Here is a 10,845-nt window from a genome sequence, read left to right as displayed (position 1 = left end):
ACATTTTGCACCCTTTTTGCACCTTTCAAGCACCCAAATATTGCTCGGGCACCCCACCTCGAGGGTGCCGAAATTCAGGGGTGTAATCAACAGTTTCATAGGGTGCTACGACCGTTACAGGGGTGCTAAAAAGTATTTCTTCTCGATTGGGGTGTTACCACAGCACCTTATCGTTAGGGTGCCTAAAAGAACGGTGTGTGAATGCAAGCATGCAAAATTGCACAAAAACACGCTGAATGTTTAAACCGCACATTGCACTATTTCACCGCCCGTTGAGAGAATAAATATGAACTCTCCACATAGACCAGGGGAAAGGCTCTAAAATTGCTGTTCGTAAATTGAACAAAACGTGCTGAATGTTTAAATTCCACTCTGCACTAATCTACTGCTTCGAGTGTATCACAAGGTTCGTTTCGATGTCTGGGTGCACGGGAAGGAAAGGCTACAAAATGCCTCTTGTAGTCCTATAAATAAAACTTTTACGCGAGGCATCGGTGTCCTCAACGAAATCGCATTTACCTAAGAATTTGTTCCCGTATTATTATGCCCCGGGCAAAAATTCCAACAAGACTTTCTTGTTGGGCTCACAGCACGCCTGTGGGGCCAATACGAAGTTCTGTCGGCACTCTATCGTTCCAATAGCCTAGTCTTCCAACAGGGAGTTTAACCTTGATGGCGTTTGTGGGGCCAATAAGAAGCTCTGTCGGCACTCTATCGTCCCAACAGCGTAGTCTTCCAACAGGGAGTTTAACCGTGATGGCGTTTACCGGCTCGCCAACACGATAAGTCAACGCCAACAGACGCCTCGTTCGTAATCAGCGGCGCGAGCGCGCCATCAGACAGAACCGACAGACGCCCTGAAGGTGGTTTTTAGGGCCTAAACAGCAGCGTCTATGTCTGGCATAGACGCTAGACGTCAACGTTTGTGTTCTGAATTTTCCCTTCAGTAAGTAACAGTCAGACGGACGATAACATAACTATGTGAAGATATGCTTTGGCTCATACCACGGCAAGCGCAATCGTTTGTGGCTGCAGCCTCGGTTGCTCTTCGTCCACAACAAACTGAATCGGCTGTACAGCTTTCTTCGAGGGCGTGTATGCAGGGGTTCTATCTTCCTTTTTTGCGCAGGCCGACGGGGGCGGTCGTGTAAAATCATTTTCGCTCGTCGCTTCCGTAGGGTTGCCACCTTCCTGGTTTTGGACCGGCCCGACCGGTTTTTTAAACAGCGGGCCGGTTGCCGGTCCATATCTAAAACCAGTCGTCATCAGCCGGTTTTTTGGCTTTTGTGCCGTGATTATGCCCGTTTTGGCGTTTTATAAGCGTCAATTCAACAACTAAGACGATAAATACGTGTCGACAAGCATAGGCGTGCGCACAGGGGGGGCAGGGGGGGCGGCCGCCCCCCCTAATCATCTGAAGGGGGCGCCAAATTTGCCCCATGCCTGCCTTGCCGATGTAACACATGAAAGTAAAATTTCTGCTCAGAAATATTTTGTGTGTGTTGCAATTCCATCACATTGAAATAAAAATTTTATAACCATCCCTCTTTGCACTGCGTTCGCACCGCAAGGCCTTCAGTGAGAAGAGGTCGGGAGTTGCTCTGGGGGGGGGGGGGGGGGGGGGGGGCGCAGCGGTAAGACTTTGCCCCCCCAAATTGAGAACTCTGCGCACGCCTATGTCGACAAGCTGCGCAAAGACACGCGAGCAGAGAAAATACGCGGGCGAGCGCGCTGCCTCAGATGGAGGGGGACCTAAGGGAAGAACAAAATAACGAAATTCTACCGCCGCGGTCAGCAATTGCGGTTACTTTTCAGTGAAGCACATGCAGAGCGATTAACCAAGCTCTCAATCACTTTCAGTACAAACGTTATGTTGATTTCTCTCTAAGAAAACACTACAATAAATGGCACTGCATGTTAAAAAACATGGCGTCTTTTTTCAACACAATCCCCCCTCCCCCCCCCCCTCCCCCCCCGGAAGGCCCGTTTTTTTTTTTCGGGGAAAGGTTGTAATCCTACGCTGCTGTTCTGCCTACCTGCTTGCTGTACCTATTGCTTGCTGTACCGCAAATCCCCACTTGTTACAAACTCAGAGGTTTTCGCACTGTTAGCAGTCGTGGGTTTGATGGGTTTGATGGGTTTGATGCGCCTGACATGCCAGGAGTGACATCGCTTGTAGTATTAGAGCGACGTTGCTTGTCTGCAAGACGGTGCCGGTCAAACAAGCGTTATCAACGCCATAATTCTAACGGCACATTCCATTTATTTCGTGGCTGCCGTGGCTTGCGCAGAAAAGGTCGGGTTGACTGCGATAGCTTTGCTTGAGTCAAATAATGGAGCTTTGGCTCAATCGCTTGCAGCGCTAGCAATGCGGCCTCGTCTGCAAGACCGGTGCGTGAGAAACAAGCGTTAGGACAGCCAGAATTTCAAAAATGCAGCATATACTAGACCATCGTTAAAGGAAGCGATGACTAGACACAAGCAACAATATTCGTTGACAACTTACGTAAGTATAGAGTTGTTTTAGGCGCCTTGAACACGCCCGCCGACATAGCTGTTTGTTAGCGCGTCCGTTTACTGTTTTGTAGGTCAATGGTTCGATTCCTCGTCGAACGTTTTTTTTCCTTTTTTCTTTTTTTTTTTACGTGAGGGTTTCATTAGCTCCTTTTTTAACGACCAGGGTAAGCACCTGTTCCTTGCTTTCTATCACGCCGACATTTACCGCCCTCTTCCTAAACCCAAAGTAGCTCGTTTTCTCGCACGTTCTCTCTTGAGAAGCCCGCCGTGAAAACAAAACCAAAACAAACGTCAAACCTCTTTACAATATCAGTATATATGTCAATTACTTTATGTGTATTCACTTTTTGTGTTTAAAAACCTTAAATTTAAGTTATAAACACATTTCAGACTTTGAAAGCAGAAAGATAATTACCAACATTACAGTAGTAACACAATTTTCGTCAAACATAGAGGTGCTGCATTTGAAGTCTGGCAACTTTCTCTCACTTTTGTGTGTGTTTTTTCATGGCGTTTTGTGCCGAGTGGTTGGTGGCGTGATTTAATCTGTTTTATCTATTTCAAGCTTAAATCATAGTTATAGAAGCTTTATGGGTGATGTCTACCCTTCTAACCTACGCGTGTGTTGAACATGGGGACCCCGGAAGAACGATCATCGCCGGATAAAATACTGCGCGTCAAAAGTGGATGACATTGCATCAGAACAAAGCGTGTTCGTGTGTCCGCGAGATGAAGACGACAGTGAAGGAGAATTTTACGTTGGAAACATCGTTTTTGCTCGGGTAAGTACGCATTTTTTATTATTCTGTATTTGGTTGGAATGAGTTCTGGTGTTTATGGGTCAGTAATTCGCTAGACCCCCATCTCGTTTGCTCTGAGAGCCTACGTGAGTTGGTATACTTGTTTGGCGCCCAGTCCACCGTTTCCGCAGAAGTCAGCATCAATTTACGCTGAAGCTAGACCTTGGCTACGATGCTCGCGCTATGGTACACGGCTGCTAATAATTTCACATCACGCAAGGCTCTTTAACACCGGGGCGTTTGTTTATGTGTCTCTCAAACAGTGCCTTTGCGGTTGCAGATCGCAGTCGCAATTTCGCGTGAGTGGCACAACGCTGTGATTAGTCCTCCCTCGTGAATACCCGCGGTATACCAAGAAATAACATGAACAGGAGGTTCCCTGGAAGTGCATGTGAAAGCTCTCGTGAAGTCTGGGGCTTGATATCAGAGGCATATGTATTGTTTAAATTAGTGCAGAAAATTGAGCCAATTCGCAAGTTCTCATTTTCGCAAAACCGCAGGCCATACAGAGACTAACAAAAAAGCTGTAGGCACTCACTCAACTCGATTTATATTGGAGAATTGAACGTGCAGATACAAGTCAGACATTGAAATGGAGGAGCCTGAACTATCACACACCAGTTCCGATTGAAAGCAAGGGATACAGATGAGCTGCTAGCATGCATTCCATGCAAATTAGCTCAGTAGCTAGCTTTGCATATATCATGCATACCCCACTCACAGTACCTGCGGGTCTAATAAATACATTCTTACTGTGACCTAAATTTCACTTGGGGTGTTCCGGGAATGTTCTTATTAGTGCCTTGGAGGTTACTGTCTTTAAACGATTAAAAATCTACTTGATGTAAGCATTCGTGCTTTGTGTGTGCTCTTCTTGTATTTCAACAAGTGTCAGCACACTCACAGATTATGCACCTGCAGGTGCTGCTGCTGGCTGTCCTGGGTCAGCTGCCTTCCAGTCCAGTTTCAAAGGCTTTGCCAGGGCCTCCCTTGGCCAACCGACACTGCACCTGCTGTACCCAAGTACTGCCTGGCCTTTCGTTGGTGCTCCGTACGCTTTGCCGCCAGGAATGGTCATTCATCCATCATCTGGCCGCTTGGACCACCCGTTCAGAAGTCAGCGCATTTGCTCGACACATCGGTCCAGGCACTGCTGCCATATCGGTGCACCCACCGATTATGTATTTTCAGGTTAGTTATTGCATGTTGTGGAACTTGCCATGATGTATACCTGTTAGCAGTGCTGTGGCCTCTGATTATTTGAAACATTTTCATGAAGCAGTGCTGTGCGTATGGAGCGTGTCATTGCTTAGCAGAGATATTGAAGAAAATCTGGGGCTGACGACTAAAGGGCAAGAAGAGAAATTGAACTGACTTTGAAGCAAGTATTCGTATGTAATCAAGCCAAGCAAACATTTAGGATCTTTCGATATGGTTTTAAACTTGCAATACAAACTGGTCTACTTCAGATCATACTGGTAATAATCATACTATACCGAAAAGTACATCCCGCAGTCTGTAGAATTCTGACAGCGCTTTTTTCGCAGTCTCCCATGACAGGCACTAATCTCAATGGTTGGAAGATAGTCGAGGTAGCACCAGTCTTTAAATCAGGAGACGGTACTTCACCATTAAATTTCCCTAACAAGCACCATATACAGGGTCAGGAAACATTTCATCCACTCTCAGGTCGCTAATTATTTATAAAATCACAATATCACATTCGAGTATCACCACGGTTTTCACAAGGGTTACTTGAGAAACACAACTTTCAGGATTTGTTCACGATCTACATTGATCCATTGACACAGGCTTACAAACTGCGGTAGTTTTTCTCGATTTTTCTAAAGCATTCAATCGCATTGCACACCACAGACTACTTCTCAAACTTCACCCTAATGTCCTCACTTGAGCAAAAGATTTTCATTCTTCTCAAATGCAGTTTACTTCTAATAACTATATACTTCTTTTGCTCGTGCCACTTTGTTGTCCCCCCAGGCAGGTTGCTTGGTCTATCTTCCATGTTGCATATCCTCCCATGTAAGTCTATTTGCAGATGATGTTGTAATTTATCACACAATTTCTTTCAACTACTACCGTCAATGCTTTCAATCTGATCTTAGCACAATTAACTCGTGGTGCTGCAAATGGCTAATGTCGCTTATCTCTAAAACAAAGTGCATGACTTTAACGGTGGCAAGTCTCGGATTGTAAATGCTTACTTCATTAACAACAGCCTGATTACCTCTTGAGACAAAGGTGTTTTGGTAGGCCGGTAGGGGAGGGGGGATTGCATGGTGGATTTCAAAAGGTACATCGATTGGGAAAATAAGACGTGTGATTAATATTTTCATTTGCACTCCAAAACTCGCTTTATTTCATATGTTTAACCCACTGCCGTGGCTAGGGTGGTGTGCTGTGGAGGCGAATGTCGGTTAGATACCGCTTGGTGTAGCCGCTTTTCAGATGGAGGCAACACGTAAAGACGCCCGTGTTTGGAGATTTCGATGCGCACAAAAATACCCAGATGGTCAAAATTAATGCGAAGCCTTCCCCTACAGTGCTCCCCATATCCCAAGTGTAGCTTTGGCGTGTTAAACCACCGTTTTTTTTTCATGTTTTTGGTATAGTACCAGCTGCTGTAGCAGGTGCAACTTAAAGGTAAAATTATACATAATGTTTCCAAGAGCTAAATATAAAGGCCATATTGAAGTGCGTTTATGGGTCTATCTCATAGCAGTAGTGAAAGGTTATATACTCTGGTGCAGGTTAAGAACGCCAATGGCTCATGTGGTGTAGTCCAGTGTTTGACGGAATGCCGTGTAGGCAGGTAGAAGCATTATTGCAGTGATGAAACGTAGGTCACTGACCAAGTCAAGAAAGCCATTTAACGGTTTGTTGCTTGTTCACGGTGAGCATGTGTCGTGGAAAACGAAGCTATATATTGGGCATTACGCGGCGCAATGAGTTTGCATAGATATGGTGCAGATTGCCATCCATTATGTTGATAATGTTGGGCGTCGTCTGAACAATGAGGGACTCGAGCAGTAATCGAGAAGATAGATTGCACTCAGTTGTCAGTAATTTTGTCTTGTTCCAGTCGACCACGTGTCCCGTCCTCTCACGGTGCTCTGCCAGTGGACTTGTTTTTGCATGGCCCTTGTTCACTTCGTTCCAGTGCTGCATTAATCTTCTGTGCAGATTGCCCGTTTCGCCAATGTACACTGATTTGCATTCAGCGCATGGAATCTAATAAACAATACCCGGAAGCTTGGAGCGTGAGAGGGGGTCTCTCACGCTGACAATGTCAGAACGCAGCTTGCTAGTGGGCACATGCACAATGTATGCACTGCGTGTCTTGAAAATGTGTGCGAGAGTTTCACCGATGTGTGGGACGTAGGTAATTGCTGCACGTTTTGATGCAGTCGTTGTCCTGAATATAATGCCTAAAGCATTATATTCAGAAAGAAGTGAAGAGGGCGACTAGCAAGAATCCACATTGACATTAGCAGGCAGAAGCATCCACAAGGCCTGTGTCAAAACGTGCTGCAATTCTCGTCCTACACATCAATCAAACTTTCGCACGCATTTTCAAGAAACACATTGTGCACATCGTGCAGGTGCCCACTAGCAAGCTATGTTCTGACATTGTCAGCGTGAAAGACCCCCTCTCACGCTTCAAGCTTCCAGGTGTTGTTTATGTTTTGAACAAAAAAAGTGCCATTTAAACGTGACACCTCCTTCCTTGCCGATTTCTGATGCCTGATTGTTCAGTTTGTGGGGATACGTTTAGCAGATTGCTCACATGTCTAACCTGTATTTGTGCTTGAGCAGTCAAACGCTGATGTTAGCAGTGAAGTAGGTGAAAATTGTACTTTGATTGTAGTTGTGTGCAGATTACCTACATTGTGTTAATTCGTAGAAAAGCAAAATTGAGGTAACCCTGCTAACTGTTCCGCATTGCAGCATTTTATTATGCGAACGTTAAGGAGTTCAGCTGCTTGTTAAAGGTGAAATAAACAGTGGTACAAAAAGAAGAGCATCTACTAAACAGAAATATCTTCACAATCGCAGGATGCCAACGGTCCGCCTACCAACTTGTGTCCTGCATCGTTTCTGCTGGCTGGAGCGGTTCATGGAGCATTTTCCAGCTTCTCAAAGTTTGTGGTCAAGCGCTCCTCCAAGTGAAAGATGCCGCAGAGGGATCTTTTGTTTTAATGCCACAATTTCACGTGCTCAGCAGCAAATTTACTCGTAAGGCTTTTTAAATATTCATCACCCAAGAGGGCATGTTACCTTCGTCTTCGGTGGAATGTGTCTGCACTCAGGTTATTTGTGACAGAAACAAGTGGACCACGTCATGAGAGTCATTGAGGCCTTGTTGATTGTGCATGCTTCTGAAATGACATTTTCATTAAGCTGAATACTTTCCACATATTACGATTTGTGAACAAATTATGGTAAAAGTCATGATTAGTTGTACTACACTGCAGGAAGGAAATGCCAACATAGGTTTTAAGCACCTCTGATATTTCAGATCGTTGGCTGGTGAGCAATAAAACAAAACTGAAATTTTTTTAAAGTAAAATCAAATATTTGTTGTCACCAGTGCATGACCATAGTAAAAGCTATCTAGTCACCAAATTTAGAATTAGACACGAAATGCCAAGAAAAATAGGGAAATAAACTAGACAGCTGGCTACAATAAACCAATTCGTAAAATTCCTCAATGTCTATCAAGTGATGATTCAGGCGGGTTAGTTAAGATGTCAGTGGGTTTACACACCCAACTTGCAGGGAAGCACATGAGCTCCCAATATTAACATGTTTTTAGTGAAGACCGTCTTCCTTCATTAAGCTGCTTTGCACATTGATGCCAGTCTGATAAATGTCCTGAATTTTTGTTATGATCAATCTTTGTATGGGAACCATATATTTTTATATGATGTCGCTGTGTATTTCTGAAACTGTATCTAGTCACTAATTCCAATTTGTCGTGGTCAGGTTTTTTCAACTGATTCGTAGCTTTTTTAACAATTATGGTATATTTTGTGTGCCTAAAGGAATGCCTCATTGCATGTTTAGCCTATGTAGTGTTGAAAGCGGACATTTTGCTTCAAAGTGGAATGTCGGGCTAGCAACAAGGTACTTCGCGTGCTGCTCACTTTCATTCATGCCATTATTTTTTATATTATCATTTAAAATTAAAAGCCAACCAATTTGCTGTCATTTTAATTTTGTCACCTACTTTATACTTTCTTTTTTTTTTTCAACTTTGTGTAAGGATTGACTATCCATATTTTTATGATACCAAGGCGTTGGACTGGGCTAGCTGGTACATGTTTGAATGGATGAAAAACCATAGGAAAACCCAGGACACAGAAGAGAACGACGGGACAAACTTGTGCCGTCATTCTGTTTTAACTGTTTCCTGTGTTTACCACTGGTTTTTTATGCATTCAAACATTTTTTATGAGTTTGTTGAACAGTGATTAGTTTAGGTGTGTTCAAACAATTGTTGGCTGCGAAAGCTCCCTGTAGCATTTGTATAAGTGCTCTCTGCTTTTTTTTTTTGAGCCAATACCCCACCACCAGTCTTCATGAGGTGGTCTTTTGTAGAAATAAGTTGAAATAAATATTTGTTTGCATTGCTTTACATGTTTTGAAAGAATTTCTTGTTCATTCTTGTTTCATTCAACCCCGTTTCAGAATCCTGCTTAAGGCATTTCCTCTGTTATTTTTTTTCAGAACCAGGAAGGGTGCTCATCCTCGGTTCTTGCTGAAGCAGCAGTATCCATACTTCACACGTGAGCTCTGAACACACAGTAATTATGGTATGAAACATTCTACCAGTATAAGCCTGCTTTGTAGACGTCATTGTAGATGTCAAAGCTCTTGACAGTGTAGTCCAATGTCTGGTGTAACGGGCAATGTCTACAACTTGTAAAAATTAATTTTGTGGCTATAATGTTTGTGATTATTTTAAAATGCACGTCAACTACTATTTAGAATCGCTGTCTAAATTGGCAGCCATTTTCCTGGTGGATACAGAAAGTGAAAAAGCGCATGTGTAGAGATTTCAGTGCACCTTAAATGTCCCAAATTTGCTAAAGCTAATCCAAAGCCCTCCTTGTGGTGCACTTCATATCCCATGTACAGTTTTGCGTAAAAACAGCTAAAAATTTATGATCAATTTAAACTTATTTTAATGTTTTTAAATGCAAATATTCTCAGTTTAAGCTGCCATATTTAGAGTAAAATATTTTGTAACAATTATATAGCTACCAAAGGTTTACAGAAAAGCTTTTTGCTTTTGGTTGTGCACCTTCTTATCAAAAGAAAAATGTTAAGAAAGGCAGAAGAAACCCAACTATGGAAATTAGCAAACCCTAAAGCTGCGGATAGAATGAATGTTTTGTAGAGAATCTTTTGCTAATTTCAGTTCTAGTCAACTCTAAAAAAGTCTATCGACGTAGAATGCTTACCGTGAGGCACCTCGTAATACTAGCCAAAACTAATGGGCCCTGGCTTTTGGCTTTTCATTTGCAACAGTGACAAATGACCCCACATCCACCGGCAGGGACATAGTGCAAGGCACCATGTACAAGCTAGCCTCATGATAAAATAATGTTTTCTGAACAATGGCATTACATTTCAACCATGGGCTTCACCAGGGAACTTGTATGCATTGTTCTGTGATGTTTGCAGTTCTTGTTATTGCTATGTGGGGTCATTTAGTCTAAAGGTATGTTTATAAAACTCCAAATACCACCAAACCTTGCAAGTGCTGTACCATATGAATATTTTTCCGTAAAGCAAAAACAATAATGCAAACGAAAATAAATGGCTTGGGTACCCAACTTTTATAAGTAGATTATGAGCCGCAGTACGGAGGGAACTATATTATGAGCCGCATTACGGAGGAAACTATACATTTTGCATTTGGTCTTCCTTGATATTGAACCTTCCTGCTCAGCTCAAGAATAAGGCACTAAACATTGCAGGTAGCTACCTTGATTGGAAGTTTGATGCAATACTAAGAAGCCAAGGGTTTTAAGGTTCAAGGAAGTTTTGTGTGGTTGAAGTGTTGCACACCTAATTGCTTTCACTGCACAGCATGGTTAGGCTCTGCAGTGAATCTCGAAGGATGTGTACTGCAGTTCGGCAAAGTGAACATATAATTGGTTTTTTACGAAGTTTTGGGTAATCAACTACCTCTAAAGTTATAACTGTACTGAGATGTGGCTCCTGACTTTTTAGATTGATGTTTTAACAATCGGTGACACAAGTTCAAGGAAATTATCAGCTGATGTTGAGCTTCAATGGAATGTCTCACAGAACCGAGCTTGGAAAGCACGAATGTTTCATACCATAATCGTGTGTGATATTGTGCAATATGTGGTCTCACACCTGCTGCACCTGTGAACCGAGGATGACGCACCCATTTTGTACCCCTTTAGGTGGGTGCTTTTGCAGAAGATGCTCCTACAGATTGGGGTGCTAAGTAGCACCTTAGGATACTTTTAGG

At 43.1% G+C, this 10,845-nt stretch overlaps 1 long non-coding RNA gene across 1 annotated transcript; it reads left to right on the top strand.

The window, feature by feature from the left end:
- The first annotated feature begins 2,668 nt into the window (after positions 1 to 2,668).
- LOC144158151 (uncharacterized) lies at positions 2,669 to 8,973 on the top strand. The gene is made up of 3 exons (XR_013319954.1): positions 2,669 to 3,299; positions 4,239 to 4,508; positions 7,392 to 8,973. It is a non-coding gene; the product is annotated as an uncharacterized LOC144158151 (long non-coding RNA).
- The last annotated feature ends 1,872 nt before the right edge of the window (positions 8,974 to 10,845 follow it).

The sequence above is a fragment of the Haemaphysalis longicornis genome, unplaced genomic scaffold (genome assembly GCF_048455015.1).
Source record: "Haemaphysalis longicornis isolate Haplotype H1 unplaced genomic scaffold, Haemaphysalis longicornis Haplotype H1 scaffold_10, whole genome shotgun sequence".
NCBI classification, from domain to species: Eukaryota; Metazoa; Arthropoda; class Arachnida; order Ixodida; family Ixodidae; genus Haemaphysalis; species Haemaphysalis longicornis.
This window is presented reverse-complemented; position numbering and strand designations above follow the sequence as displayed.